Here is a 17037-nt window from a genome sequence, read left to right as displayed (position 1 = left end):
GATGAAAAGCTGGACAAATTTCTGACACAATTCTTTTGCTGGAATGAGGAAGTAGTTTTTTGTTTGTTTGTTTTTGGAAGTATCACAGACTACATCTTCAGAATTATTTTCAAACTATCTAACTATTTTCCAAGTTGACTGAGAATAACTGTGGACTCCTATTTAAAGTTCGCGGTGGACTGTTGACGTCAAAGCAGCCAGTGACGAACACCAATATGTAAGTCCCTTTTCTGTTGTTTATAAATTAATGTCAAATGACAAGGATCTATTTTAGCCGTATATTTCATCAGGTGAAAGATGGAATGATACATTTTTCACCTCATGAAATATTTGTACCATTGAACTCATAAACATTATTTGTTTACTAATGCATTTTGTCATACCACAAGACGAGATATATTACCAAAATAAAAAAATTATCAGAAACAAAACAGTGCAAGTGCATATGTATATATTTAAATATTTATGTAGCAGGATGAAGGTCCCGGGTCTTGATTGAAAAGATGTTCCCGCTAGCTTGGCTAACGGGGAATTCCCCTTTGGCTGACCTGGAAGAGGAATGGACTTCAGCGTGAGCCATCTGGGTTCGATCCCATTGCCGTCCCGGCCACAAAGGTCCTACGGTCACAATCTGGTGTCACGAACAGGATGTGGGTAGTCACAGAACATGCTTAAATGCACCTGTGACTTCGGGATGAAGTCAAAAATGGTGAGGAGATATGTAGCAGGATGAAGGTCCCGGGTCCTGATTGAAAAGACGTTCCCGCTAGCTTGGCTAACGGGGAATTCCCCTTTGGCTGACCTGGTAGAGGAATGGTCTTTACCGCGAGCCATCTGGGTTCGATCCCACCGCCGTCCGGGCCACAAAGGTCCTACGGTCACAATCACTACACTACGTATATCAATTAACCTAATCAAAGAAAAAAATTTATATCCTCAACAGGCAGCAAACTTGGCCCACTTAAATTTATGACTGTAGAAAAAGAAATCAGTAAGACCTTTTAGTATTAGCTAATAGGATACATTATAAATTATGTGATACCACAAGACTAGATATACTAAAAATTTAGAGAGAGCGAGAGAGAGCGAGAGAGAGGACAGAAGGAAACCAGTCTACATATGTTCTGTGGACTTGGAAAAGCCGTATGACCGGGGGGGGGGGGGGGGGGGGGGGGGGGGTACCAGGGCAGATGCACTACACGATCTGATCTCGAAACGACCAAAGTAGGAGCTGTGTCCACACACTCGCCATCATGTCAGACCTGTTCCCGGTGGGCTGCGAGGTGCAGTCAGAGACTGGAGGGTGTCCATTTTGGTGACATCAGAATTACATCTCTGCTTTTTGCAGATGATGCTGCTCTCTTGGCTTTACATGGTGACATCTGATGTTTACTGGGCAGGTTTGAGGCTGAGTGTGAAGCAGCTAGGATGAGGATCAACAGCTACAACCCCTGGCAATAATTATGGAATCACTGGCCTCGGAGGATGTTCAGTCAGTTGTTTAATTTTGTAGAAAAAAAGCAGATCACAGACATGACACAAAACTAAAGTCATTTCAAATGGCAACTTTCTGGCTTTAAGAAACACTATAAGAAATCAGGAAAAAAAATTGTGGCAGTCAGTAACGGTTACTTTTTTAGACCAAGCAGAGGGAAAAAAATATGGACTCACTCAATTCTGAGGAATAAATTATGGAATCACCCTGTAAATGTTCATCCCCAAAACTAACACCTGCATCAAATCAGATCTGCTCATTAGTCTGCATCTAAAAAGGAGTGATCACACCTCAGAGAGCTGTTGCACCAAGTGGACTGACATGAATCATGGCTCCAACACGAGAGATGTCAATTGAAACAAAGGAGAGGATTATCAAACTTTTAAAAGAGGGTAAATCATCACGCAATGTTGCAAAAGATGTTGGTTGTTCACAGTCAGCTGTGTCTAAACTCTGGACCAAATACAAACAACATGGAAGGTTGTTAAAGGCAAACATACTGGTAGACCAAGGAAGACATCAAAGCGTCAAGACAGAAAACTTAAAGCAATATGTCTCAAAAATCGAAAATGCACAACAAAACAAATGAGGAACGAATGGGAGGAAACTGGAGTTAACGTCTGTGACCGAACTGTAAGAAACCGCCTAAAGGAAAGCTAAACGAAAGCCATCATTAACACCTAAACAGAAAAAAACAAGGTTACAATGGGCTAAGGAAAAGCAATCGATGATGAATGAAATATTGGATGAAAGTCATATTCAATGATGAATCTCGAATCTGCATTGGGCAAGGTGATGATGCTGGAACTTTTGTTTGGTGCCGTTCCAATGAGATTTATAAAGACGACTGCCTGAAGAGAACATGTAAATTTCCACAGTCATTGATGATATGGGGCTGCATGTCAGGTAAAGGCACTGGGGAGATGGCTGTCATTACATCATCAATAAATGCACAAGTCTACGTTGATATTTTGGACACTTTTCTTATCCCATCAATTGAAAGGATGTTTGGGGATGATGAAATCATTTTTCAAGATGATAATGCATCTTGCCATAGAGCAAAAACTGTGAAAACATTCCTTGCAAAAAGACACATAGGGTCAATGTCATGGCCTGCAAATAGTCCGGATCTTAATCCAATTGAAAATCTTTGGTGGAAGTTGAAGAAAATGGTCCATGACAAGGCTCCAACCTGCAAAGCTGATCTGGCAACAGCAATCAGAGAAAGTTGGAGCCAGATTGATGAAGAGTACTGTTTGTCACTCATTAAGTGCATGCCTCAGAGACTGCAAGCTGTTATAAAAGCCACAGGTGGTACAACAAAATACTAGTGATGTGTTGGAGCGTTCTTTTGTTTTTCATGATTCCATAATTTTTTCCTCAGAATTGAGTGATTCCATATTTTTTCCCTCTGCTTGGTCTAAAAAAGTAACCGTTACTGACTGCCACAATTTTTTTTTCCTGATTTCTTATAGTGTTTCTTAAAGCCAGAAAGTTGCCATTTGAAATGACTTTAGTTTTGTGTCATGTCTGTGATCTGCTTTTTTTCTACAAAATTAAACAACTGAATGAACATCCTCCGAGGCCGGTGATTCCATAATTTTTGCCAGGGGTTGTATAAATCTGAGACCATGGTCCTCTGTTGGAAAAGGGTAGATTGTCCCCATTGGGCCAGAAGGCTCTTGTTCATAAGAGGGGGTAAGATGGAGCATGAGATCAACAGACAGACTAGAACTACATCTGAGGTTCTGACTGTACTGAACCAGACCAATGTGAGAAAGAAAGAGTTTCGCTGGAAGGTGAGACTATATCCTAGTCAATTTGCGCTTTGAACTTTGGGTAATGACCAAAAGAACAAGGTCACAGATACAAACTGTGGAAATGAGGTTCTTCCATTGGGCATTTGGTCTTAAACTCAGGGAGAGTTTGGGAAGCTGGAATATCTGGGAGAGACTCATAGCAGAGTCACTGTTCCTTCACATCAAAGGAGCCATCTGAGGTGGTTCAGGCATCTGGACAGGATGTCCATTGGTTGTATCCCTAGGGAGGTGTTATAGGGATGTGGCCCAGTGAAGACACAGGACACCCTGTAGGGTTATGTATAGCTGACCAGCTGGCTTGGGAATGCCTCTGGATCACTCAGGAAGAGTTAGAGGACATGGCTGAGGATAATGAAGTGTGGGCTGAGCTGCTTGGTCTCTGATACTATTGTACGGTATCACTGTGACCCACAACAGAATAAGCCTCAGAAAATAAATGAATCAGAAACTAAATAATGTGATTTCATCTGTAACTTTAATAACTCTGTGTCAACCTTAAGATATTAAAATGGAAAAAGAAATTTGGCACCATTTTTTATTATTATTATTATTAAAAAATGGGTGCCATGTTTCTCTCTTCTATTTTAACTGCAGTCCACAATGTACGATGTCTATTAGATAAGAAACTGACACTTTTATTTTTTTTTTTAACTATATGGATTTGAATGACGTGCGATTACACCAATCATGCTTGAACCCTCGTGCGCATGTGTGAGTTTTTTTCACGTGTCGGTGACGTCATTTCCCTGTGGGCAGGCCTTGAGTGAGATGTGGTCCCGCCCTCTCAGCTGAATTCCTTTGTTTCACACGCTGCTCGAGACGGTGCGCGTTGCTTTATCAACATTTTTTCTGGACCTGTGAGGAATATCCGAGTGGACACTATTCGAGAAATTCAGCTGGTTTTCGGTGAAAAGTTTAACGGCTGATGAGAGATTATGGGGTGTTTCTGTCGGTGTAAGGACTTCCCATGGAGCGGGACGTCGTGCAGCGCTTCCAGGCACTGTCGTCGGCCTGTTTCGACCTGAAAACATCCTAATTTAAGGCTTAATTCACCCAGGACGTCGTGAGAGAACAGAGAAGATTCAGAAGAGGCCGGCATGAGGACTTTATGCGGACATTCCACTGTTTAAGGACATTTTTTAATGAAAGACGTGCGCGCAAATTCGCCAAGTCGTTTCCGTGACGACTCAGTGAATCCGTCTGTGCTGCGACAGGAAAAACACCTCCGTGTTGAAAACCATTTGTAAAATTCAGGCAGCTTTTGATGGCTTTCAACAAGTGAGTAACTGAGAAATTGTTTAACAGCTTGGGCATGTTCCAACTTGTCCGTTAAGGTTTCCAACGGAGGTGTTTTTCCTGTCGTGACCCCCCGCAGTCGGGTCCGGCCCGACAGGCGACTCTGCCCGCACGTTCTTTCATTACAAAATGTCCGTTAACAATGGAATGTCCGAATAAACTCCTCATGCCGACTTCTTCTGAAAGTTCTCTGTTCTCTGACGACTTACTGGGTCAACAGAACCTGAAATGTGGAAGTTTTCAACTTGAAACAGCGAGACGCTGCCGCCTCGAAGCGCAGATTGCCATCAGGCACTGTGGGCCGTCCTTAAAGCGACACTACCAGACCAAAATCTCTCATCAGCCGTTAAAATTTTTACCGAAAACCAGCTGAATTTATCGAATGGTGTCCACTCAGTTGTGCCTTACAGTTTTGAAAAAATTTTGATCAAACAAAGCAGCAGTCTCTGAGCCATTCCTAAACAATGAAAAATCAACGAGAGGGTGGGCCACTCCTCACTCAAAGACTGCCCACAGGCGATTGGTGTAACCGACAGGCGTGAAAAAACTCTCGCATGCCCACGAGGGTTCAAGCATGTCTGATGTAATCACACGTGATTCAAATCCATATGGTTTTTGAAAAAATAATAAGGTCGGATACTTTTCTAACAGACCTCGTATTTATTTATTTTAGGTATCTTTCCATTGATGAGATGAGATATACTTTATTGATCTCACAGTGGAGAAATTACGTTTACACTCCAGTTACCTCAGACAGCAATTAGTCCACAATTATTACTTGTTTACCGTAATAATGGCACACATCAGAATTAAAGACAGCACATACACATTTGACATTGTTTATGTGCACTAAGTTTGAAGAAGTCCGTTATCCGAATTGAGGCAAGTGGGTGAAGGTCACACAGCAACCCTGAGATGTGCCGCCATCAGCTTGGGGGGAAGAACGGGGGCTGCAGCTAAAACTGCACTGCCCCCGCCGAAGGGGGAAGGTGTGACGTAAGCAGAAGCCAGAGTGGGGGGTGTTTGATGGGGGGTAGGGATGGAGCATGCTTCAGTCCTATGAAAACAATTATTGTTTTTATGAGTTGAGATAAGAAACAGCCAAATGTTCCCCAGGCCGAAGACATTCCTCTGGAGGACAACAGTCGGGCAATTTGACCTTCAGGCTTGATAAGCCTGCAATGTTGTGGTTGGAGCAGTGAAAAACACTTAACAGTTCCACTTGAACAACCAAATCCCAATTATGAATTAAGAATATTCCCAATTATGAATTAAGAATATTCACCGGCCTCCGAAATCTTCAACTTCATCTGCAAGGCACGCATCTGCTCCAAGATGTCATCCAATTTGTGTCTGAGTTCAAGAGTCATCGCAGTCTGAGAATGCACTGCCTTGCCCACCTCGTTAATCATGACGGACAAGCGAGGGCCCGTGGTTCTTGATGCCGTCATCTTGCCAATTTTCCTGTAGATCAGGGCAGCACATAAACCAAAACGTACCAGCCCTGCTGCCATAAGACCAAAAATGAATAAATCCTCGACGTCCTCAACGGAGAAAGGCGCCTAGCATGCAACACGCCAAGACCCCCAGGAGTCGAGGACATAGCCTGAAGGATACGTTCCATCTGGGCAGGTAGGATCCCCCGGTCCTGATCTTGTAGAAAAGATGGTGTCAATAGCGTTCAGAGACCAGCTGATCAAGTCCATGGTTAATCCAATAGTAGTCCAATAGATCCAGTATCCAATATAATTTGAGGAATTCACAGTCTGGTGAAGTAGGGACTTGAAGGTTAAAAGCAGAGAACAGAGATAAGGGAGAGTGGAGGAGATGTGACCGCCCTCGTCGGAGTCACAAGCTGATATGCTTGGGACTCTCCTTGTTTGAAACAGATGACACCAGAACACAATGACAGCTGTGATCAGAAGATCTAATCCCACAGTAGATGACTGAAATGGGCATTATTACATTGTAGACTCTCAAAACACTGAATACATACAAATGTTTGCTGTTACATTTGTTTTAGGAACGGGGCGGGGGGGGGGGGGGGGGGGGGGGGCGTTCCGGTAGGTAGGGTTTTTTTTTTTTTTTGCTCATATGCATTTTAAATATACATATGAAAATATGTATTTCATTGTTTCATTAATTTGTATATAATTAGGCTCCATATTTTTTTAATTGAAATATAACATTAATTTTATGCATTTTAAATGTGTACTGATTTTTTTATTTTTATTTTTGGTTAATTAGACCTGTTATTTCTTCCATGTCCTGGTATGATGAACCCTACATTTAAAAACTTGTTAGCAACAGGTTCACTTCAAGTATAGATGGGTGATTCTTTAACTACGGGCACTATTGGCCTTGTAAATGTAATTTCCGCCACACCATTGCCATACAGTATAAAGCGCCTTGGGGCAACTGTTTGTTGTGATTTGGTGCTATATACATGTGCTCTGATGTCACTGTTTATCTCCATAGAAACTACCCAAACAATCTTTCATACAAACTGTTTAAAGGGACATTACAGTGTTGTGGTGGAAATTACGGCAATAGTGTGGAACAACTACATTTTGTTTAAAAAAATCACAACAGTTGTATGACATTGAATACCCCAATTATGTTTTGATTATTTTACTGAGATTTTATTGAGATATTTTAAAACATTAGAAAAAAACGTTTACCATTCATTTTTATCATTGAAGATCAAAAATCTGGGTGTGGGACAAGCACAAAACGGCAATATTTGCATATAATAATGCTGAAAAAAGGTGAAAAAGTCATCATAGACTACTAGAACAAATTTCTTAACACACTTTCATTGTAAAGATAACTATAAAAAGTGTGAAATTTCCCCTTTTTTTCATATAATATGATCAAAGGACATAAGTGCCCGTAGTCTAAGAATCACCCAGATACATTTACAACCCAGTAAGAAGCAAATATTTATAAATCCTTAGATCAGGTAACTTAGTGCATGAGGAACTGGCCTTCCATTCTGTAGACCAGGGTTCAAATCCTGCTCATGTTGGTTTGTGTTCTTGGACTCCGAATTTATAGTCTTGGTCCAGCAACAAATGGGTACCATCCTCGGCTGGGGAAGTAACCTGTGTCAAACTGGTGTCCAGTCCAGGGGGACTCTGCTACAAGCTATATGGAACCAGGACACACAGACAGGCACCGACGGGCCTACACAGGACTTACAGCAGGTAGGATCATACCTGGTCCTTTCTGTTTGCGTGTTCTATAGGACTTATAGTATCAGACCTCAGGAGTATAAATCCTAACACCTGAAGACATGAATGTTCAGCCGCATCATGTTTAGAAATGTTTCAGCTCACCAACAGCTCATCAAAAGTGAGCGGCCTGTGAAAAAGGGTTTACTGTAAGCACAAAACTTTTAAAAAGGATTTGCTGTCAAATACTGTACTCACTAAAACTGGTCTTTGTAAAGTAGTATTTTATTATTTAATCTTGTGTCCTGTTGATGTAAATCAGTGTTCAAACACACACGCTTTCATCCAGAAGGGTTAAAAGATTTAATAAATCTATGAAAATAATCTTATATGCAGTTACTTTAAGAATCTATATTGTTTGAGTTTGGTGAAAGTAGTGAAGTGTTTTCCTCTTTTGTGCCGTCATTATGTCTGTGAAGCAGAAAGTGTAATTCATGTGTCTAATAAATGGATAAAAAGACCAGAAGTCCAAATGTTTCTTTATTTGCACTGACTTATTGCCATTTAACTGAGAAGTGGAATCAGTTACAGAAGCATGAAAGTGGGTTTTTCAAACTCAAATGGCTTCGTCCTAAAAATAATCTGCTGTTACTTTCAGTATTTTAAACAGTTTAAGCTGAAACACCCTCATCCTGCTACTTCATGAACATGATGCACAAAATGTTTACATTTACAACAACGGGTCAACATGTTAACTGACAAACCCGCTAAGGCTCATTCATAAATTAGACTGCTCACACTAACATTTCAATATGTACATTTTAAAGTGTATCATGAAGGCTTGTATTCAAAGTGTAGTGTGTATTTACACACACAAATGTCCCCATTTGAAACATCAACAGTCCCATGGACACTTAAAAAAAAAAAAAAAAAGCCTCCCAATTAAACTGTCTTAAAAAGCAAACAAGTGCTGTAAAATGTCCATATGTGAACAAAGTGTTTGTGCCTCAGACAAATAAACCTGTTTTCGCAAAATGCAGTTCCGCTTTGTAACAAATTACACGTTACAGCAAATCCACAAACAGCAGCCCTAACAAGCAGTTAAAATAATACTTTACTACAAGACAAATATCTTTATGACAAAACAATGAGCCCAAAATCACTTCAGTTCACAGAGTTAAGGGGGGAAAAAAGAATTCGTTGGCCTCACCCCAAAATTTCACATTTTCTGTTCCAAATCAGACCAAACTGTGCCATCAGGTTTTTAGTCATCCTGAAAGAATTCATTTCATAAATCAGTGTTTCAAAACTCGAGTTTATTTAAATCAAAAGCTTGATGTCCAAAAAAAAAAAAAAAATATAGTGTGAAGATGCTGCTCAAGTAAATTCACATTAAGTATTTTTATTTTAAAATTCCTCCGGAAACCAGCCCGAGTGTATTACTGATACAGACGTGGATTTATGGGACATTTACTTTACAATATTAAATACAGGGCTATAACTCCAAAATGTCAAATCGGTAAACATTCTGATCAAACAAAATTTAAATGAAAAGAAAGAAAAATACATTTTCCAGCTGTGTAGTTACTAAAAAATTGCCCATGAGATCAAATCTCCTGCTTCTCTCTTTATAAAAGTAAACAGTCACTGACACTGATTAAGCATTCATTTTCACCTTCAAACTGACCAGCAGAAGGCTACCGATCCATCACTGACTCCACGTCTTCATGAAAATCACCTAGCTCTCCTTGACTGTGGTCCTTCTGCCATGACATCATTTCATCACCATCCTTTGACTTTCTCATCTTATTCTGACAATGAGGCCAAACAACAGAAGCCTCTTGCGCTGTAGAAAATGTAAAAAAACCCGCTGAGACAGTCTGTGATTTTGACCTACAGCAATAAATTTTAATTAAATTACATGAACAAACTACTGTATCTGGGCCTAATGCGCTTTTAAAGAAATGCTTCAAAGTGGAACTTTAGATGTCATTCAGTGAAGTGGGGCAGTGTCACCTAAACATGTTCAACATAAGCTCCAGAATGTCACAACTTCACAAGTCTTTATATATATATATATATATATATATATATATATATATATATTTTTTTTTTTTTTTTTTTTTTTTCTCCATGATTTTCCTTTACTGATCATTGGACTGATTAACTGATTTAACTGAAATTTCAGTTAAATATATCATATAGCAGACAAACAAACACACTGATATTTGATAAGTGAAATGAAGTTTCTAGTATTACAGAAAGACAATAATTATTTAAACAAAATTAGGCAGGTGCATAAATTTGGGTACCCTTGTCATTTTACTGATTTGAATACATTTATCACTAATTATTGGAACACAAAATTGGTTGGGTAAACTCATTGACCCTTGACCTCCTTACACAAGTGAATCCAATCATGAGAAAGGGTAATTAAGGTGGCTATTTGCAAATGTTTCCTCTCTTTGCATCTCTTCTAATGAGTGGCAACATGGGAGCCTCTAAACAACTCTCAAATGACCTGAAAACAAAGATTGCTGGAGAATGGGACTGCCTGTCAAGACCATACTGCAAGTATGGAATGGCCATCTCAGTCCCCAGACCTGAATATTATTGAAAATCTGTGGTGTGATTTTAAGCGGGCTGTCCTGAGATGTTTTGTAAAGAAGAATGGTCCAAAATACCTTCAACCAGAATCCACTCTCATTGGAAGCTATAAGAAGCGTTAAGAAGCTGTTATTTCTTCAAAAGGAGGATCTACTAAATACTGATGTATTTTTTCTGTTGGGGTGCCCAAATTTATGCACCTGCCTAATTTTGTTTAAAGAATTATTGCACACTTTCTGTAAATTCTATAAACTTCATTTCACTTCTCAAATATCACTGTGTTTGTCTGCTATATGATATATTTAACTGAAATTGCTGATCCAAACAACCAATGATTTATAAAGGAAAATCATGGAAATCATCAGGGGGGCCCAAACTTTTACATACCACTGTGTGTTATATATATATATATATATATATATATATACATATATACATATATATATACATACATATACATATATACATATATATATACATACATATATATATATATACACACACACACGAGGTCTGTTAGAAAACTATCCGATCTTTTTATTTTTTGCAAAAACCATATGGATTTGAATCGTGTGATTGCATCAGCCAAACTTGAACCTTCGTGCGCATGCGTGAGTTTTTTCACGGCTGTCGGTTGCGTCATTCGCCTGTGAGCAGGCTTTGTGTGAGCAGTGGTCCACCCCCCCCCGTCGGATTTTTATTGCGAGTAAAATGAACGATTTGGAGCTTTGCTGCATCAAATTTTTCCACAAACTATGAGAGACAGCCAGGTGGACACCATTCGGAAAATTCAGATGGCTTTCAGGGATGATTTTATGGGGATTGCACAGATTAAGGAGTGTTACAGCCGGTTTAAAGACCGCCCACAACGGCTGAGAGCGCGCCGCACTCCGAGCAGCGATCGACAGGCTGCAACAACCAGATCATTTCCAAAGTGAAGGCTGTGTTGATCCGGGACATTGTGTGACTACCACAGAAATGGCAGAAGACGTGGACATCAGCACTTTTTCTGCACATTCCACTGTTACAGGAGTTTTTGTCATGGAAAGAGGAGCGGAGGAATGCGCCACAGAGCCGCGAAAGGCGCGGGACAAAAGCACCTCCGTGTTGGTCTCACAGGACGGCTTTCAGATGGCTTTTCAGTCGTGTGACTATCTGAGAAATTGTGGATGAGCTGGACATGCCAGAACATGTCCTGTGAGGCTTCATCGCGGCGTTGCTTTGCACCATGCGGCTCCGTCCCGACGCACGAATTCCTCCGCTCCTCTTTCCATGACAAAAACTCCTGTAACAATGGAATGTGCCGAAAAAGTGCTGATGTCCACGTCTTCTGCCATTTCTGTGGTAGTCACACGATGTCCCGGATCAACACAGCCTTCACTTTGGAAATGATCTGGTTGTTGCAGCCTGTCGATCACGCTCGGAGTGCGGCGCGCTCTCAGCCGCTGTGGGCGGTCTTTAAACCGGCTGTAACACTCCTTAATCTGTGTAATCCCCATAAAATTGTCCCTGAAAGCCATCTGAATTTTCCAAATGGTGTCCACCTGGCTGTCTCTCAGTTTCTGGAAAAATTTGATGCAGTAAAGCTCCAAATCGTTCAGACATTTTACTCGCAATAAAAAAAAATCAGATGAGGGGGGTGGACCACTGCTCACACAAAGCCTGCTCACAGGCGAATGACGCAACTGACAGCCGTGAAAAAACTCACGCATGCGCATGAAGGTTCAAGCTTGGCTGATGCAATCACACGTGATTCAAATCTATATGGTTTTTGCAAAAAATAAAAAGGTCAGATAGTTTTCTAATATATATATATATATATATATATATATATATATATATATATATATAAAAACATTCTAACAAATTAATACTCCATGAACAAATTTGATATTACAGGACAGTTTGTGTTTTTAACAACCTAATAAAACATTGCTCCTGATTGGTCCTCTGAGTGCTGCGTTCACGTCCAACACCTACGTGCTGAACAGGAACACTGCGGTTAGGAACGGGGCTCTCAATCAACTAACACCTCTTCTTTTTGACCAAACTCAAACTGCTATGTCATTATCTTGTTCTTACATTTTCACAATTACTTACAACATATTTTTTCCTTTTCTGTGTCTACAGGCCAGTACTCCTCACCCCCTGCCCCTGTGTCTTATGGGGTCCCTCAGGGGTCCATCCTGGGTCCTGTTCTTTTCTGTTTATATATGCTTCCATTGTGGAACATAATCAGAAAAATTAATATTTCATTTCACTTTTATGCCGATGATTCTCAGTTGTATCTTCCTCTCAAATCTGGAAATTCCCTGCAGCCTCTCCTGGATTCCCTGAAAGAAATTAAAATCTGGATGGCCAATAACTTCCTCCAGTTAAATGAGGATAAAACTGAGGTTATAATTTTTGGCCCCCCAAAATCCATTAACTCCATTTCCAGGAATGTTGGCTCCCTCACTCCATTTGTCAAAACCTATGCAAGAAACCTGGGTGTAATTCTAGACTCCCAACTCAATCCTGACAAACAAATCTCTTCTGTTGTTAAAACTAGTTTCTATCAATTAAGAATCATTGAAAAACTCAAATCTGTTCTGTGTTACAGTGACCTGGAAAAAGTTATCCATGCTTTTATAACTTCTCGTATTGACTACTGTAACTCCCTTTACTTTGGTCTCCCTCAAACACTGGTGTCACGGCTTCAAATGGTCCAATGCTGCTGCTAGGTTGCTTACTAACAGGAAAAAACATGAACATATCTCACCTGTCCTAGCCACATTACACTGGCTTCCTGTCCAGTACAGGATCCAATTTAAATTACTGTTAATGGTTTTTAAAGCTCTTCATGGCCTGGCCCCTAACTACATAGCTACTGTCATTCATTCCGCTGTTGCTCCCAGGTCTCTGAGATCTTCCGGTAAAGGTCTCCTTCATGTTCCCCGAACTAGCCTCAAGTTAAAAGGGGACAGAGCTTTTGCAGTCGCTGGTCCCCGACTGTGGAACCATCTGCCTCCTGATATCAGAGATGCCCCTTCTATTACTGTTTTTAAATCCAAGCTCAAGACATACCTTTTTACACTAGCATTCCCTACTAATTAACCACTAACTGGTTATGCTATGTCTTGTCATGTTAATGATTGTTGTGTTTGTATCTTGCTGCTGATGTTGTATTCAGTTGTTTTGTTCTTTATATATTTCCTGCCTATTTACTTTTTATTTTTAACTATGTACAGCACTTTGGTCAGTGTAAACTGTGTTTAAATGTGCTTTAGAAATAAATTTTACTATTTCTGGTGATATTATTAAATTAACTGTGCACCTGTGCTAACCAGGAACCATCATCTAAGACCAGCACAGCTCTGCTGGTATCATATCCATCACACTACACAACTGACTTGGGTCCTGGATGACAACCATCCAGGCAGACAACTGGTCCATCCTTACTCCCCAAAAGGCAGGTGAAACATGAATGTATCCTTGAACTGCTGGGCTCCACAACGTTGAGGCAAAAATCACAAGAAGATGAAAAATGAGCCCTGATCAACCAACTGGCAGATGACTTTTTTTTTTCTCTTCTTCTTAACGGCACATTAGGAACAAAAAAAAAAAAAAAACACTGAGCTGGCCATGTTTCTTCCATGTTTTACACTACCAAGGTACCAACAACTTCAAAAGTAGGTTCCTGGCATTATTTTGTTTCCATTTAGATTTGACTGACCGTTTAACATCTTAAACTTATTTTTGCAAAAAAGTGATTTCTGGCAAACAAACCTATTATTAAAAGGTGAGGAGAGCACTCAGAGGCTCAACAGCCAGCAATGTTTATATCAATCAATCAATCAATTTTTTTTTTATATAGCGCCAAATCACAACAAACAGTTGCCCCAAGGCGCTTTATATTGTAAGGCAAGGCCATACAATAATTATGTAAAACCCCAACGGTCAAAACGACCCCCTGTGAGCAAGCACTTGGCTACAGTGGGAAGGAAAAACTCCCTTTTAACAGGAAGAAACCTCCAGCAGAACCAGGCTCAGGGAGGGGCAGTCTTCTGCTGGGACTGGTTGGGGCTGAGGGAGAGAACCAGGAAAAAGACATGCTGTGGAGGGGAGCAGAGATCGATCACTAATGATTAAATGCAGAGTGGTGCATACAGAGCAAAAAGAGAAAGAAACAGTGCATCATGGGAACCCCCCAGCAGTCTACGTCTATAGCAGCATAACTAAGGGATGGTTCAGGGTCACCTGATCCAGCCCTAACTATAAGCTTTAGCAAAAAGGAAAGTTTTAAGCCTAATCTTAAAAGTAGAGAGGGTGTCTGTCTCCCTGATCTGAATTGGGAGCTGGTTCCACAGGAGAGGAGCCTGAAAGCTGAAGGCTCTGCCTCCCATTCTACTCTTACAAACCCTAGGAACTACAAGTAAGCCTGCAGTCTGAGAGCGAAGCGCTCTATTGGGGTGATATGGTACTACGAGGTCCCTAAGATAAGATGGGACCTGATTATTCAAAACCTTATAAGTAAGAAGAAGAATTTTAAATTCTATTCTAGAATTAACAGGAAGCCAATGAAGAGAGGCCAATATGGGTGAGATATGCTCTCTCCTTCTAGTCCCCGTCAGCACTCTAGCTGCAGCATTTTGAATTAACTGAAGGCTTTTTAGGGAACTTTTAGGACAACCTGATAATAATGAATTACAATAGTCCAGCCTAGAGGAAATAAATGCATGAATTAGTTTTTCAGCATCACTCTGAGACAAGACCTTTCTGATTTTAGAGATATTGCGTAAATGCAAAAAAGCAGTCCTACATATTTGTTTAATATGCGCTTTGACATATCCTGATCAAAAATGACTCCAAGATTTCTCACAGTATTACTAGAGGTCAGGGTAATGCCATCCAGAGTAAGGATCTGGTTAGACACCATGTTTCTAAGATTTGTGGGGCCAAGTACAATAACTTCAGTTTTATCTGAGTTTAAAAGCAAGAAATTAGAGGTCATCCATGTCTTTATGTCTGTAAGACAATCCTGCAGTTTAGCTAATTGGTGTGTGTCATCTGGCTTCATGGATAGATAAAGCTGGGTATCATCTGCGTAACAATGAAAATTTAAGCAATACCGTCTAATAATACTGCCTAAGGGAAGCATATATAAAGTGAATAAAATTGGTCCTAGCACAGAACCTTGTGGAACTCCATAATTAACTTTAGTCTGTGAAGAAGATTCCCCATTTACATGAACAAATTGTAATCTATTAGACAAATATGATTCAAACCACCGCAGCGCAGTGCCTTTAATACCTATGGCATGCTCTAATCTCTGTAATAAAATTTTATGGTCAACAGTATCAAAAGCAGCACTGAGGTCTAACAGAACAAGCACAGAGATGAGTCCACTGTCCGAGGCCATAAGAAGATCATTTGTAACCTTCACTAATGCTGTTTCTGTACTATGATGAATTCTAAAACCTGACTGAAACTCTTCAAATAGACCATTCCTCTGCAGATGATCAGTTAGCTGTTTTACAACTACCCTTTCAAGAATTTTTGAGAGAAAAGGAAGGTTGGAGATTGGCCTATAATTAGCTAAGATAGCTGGGTCAAGTGATGGCTTTTTAAGTAATGGTTTAATTACTGCCACCTTAAAAGCCTGTGGTACATAGCCAACTAACAAAGATAGATTGATCATATTTAAGATCGAAGCATTAAATAATGGTAGGGCTTCCTTGAGCAGCCTGGTAGGAATGGGGTCTAATAAACATGTTGATGGTTTGGATGAAGTAACTAATGAAAATAACTCAGACAGAACAATCGGAGAGAAAGAGTCTAACCAAATACCGGCATCACTGAAAGCAGCCAAAGATAACGATACGTCTTTGGGATGGTTATGAGTAATTTTTTCTCTAATAGTTAAAATTTTGTTAGCAAAGAAAGTCATGAACTCATTACTAGTTAAAGTTAATGGAATACTCAGCTCAATAGAGCTCTGACTCTTTGTCAGCCTGGCTACAGTGCTGAAAAGAAACCTGGGGTTGTTCTTATTTTCTTCAATTAGTGATGAGTAGAAAGATGTCCTAGCTTTACGGAGGGCTTTTTTATAGAGCAACAGACTCTTTTTCCAGGCTAAGTGAAGATCTTCTAAATTAGTGAGACGCCATTTCCTCTCCAACTTACGGGTTATCTGCTTTAAGCTACGAGTTTGAGAGTTATACCATGGAGTCAGACACTTCTGATTTAAAGCTCTCTTTTTCAGAGGAGCTACAGCATCCAAAGCTGTCTTCAATGAGGATGTAAAACTATTGACGAGATACTCTATCTCCCTTACAGAGTTTAGGTAGCTACTCTGCACTGTGTTGTTATATGGCATTAGAGAACATAAAGAAGGAATCATATCCTTAAACCTAGTTACAGCGCTTTCTGAAAGACTTCTAGTGTAATGAAACTTATTCCCTACTGCTGGGTAGTCCATCAGAGTAAATGTAAATGTTATTAAAAAATGATCAGACAGAAGGGAGTTTTCAGGGAATACTGTTAAGTCTTCTATTTCCATACCATAAGTCAGAACAAGATCTAAGATATGATTAAAGTGGTGGGTGGACTCATTTACTTTTTGAGCAAAGCCAATAGAGTCTAATAATAGATTAAATGCAGTGTT

The sequence above is a fragment of the Thalassophryne amazonica genome, chromosome 13, assembly GCF_902500255.1.
Source record: "Thalassophryne amazonica chromosome 13, fThaAma1.1, whole genome shotgun sequence".
Classification (NCBI taxonomy): Eukaryota; Metazoa; Chordata; class Actinopteri; order Batrachoidiformes; family Batrachoididae; genus Thalassophryne; species Thalassophryne amazonica.
The sequence above is the reverse complement of the archived record's forward strand: the minus strand, read 5'-3'. Positions refer to the sequence as shown.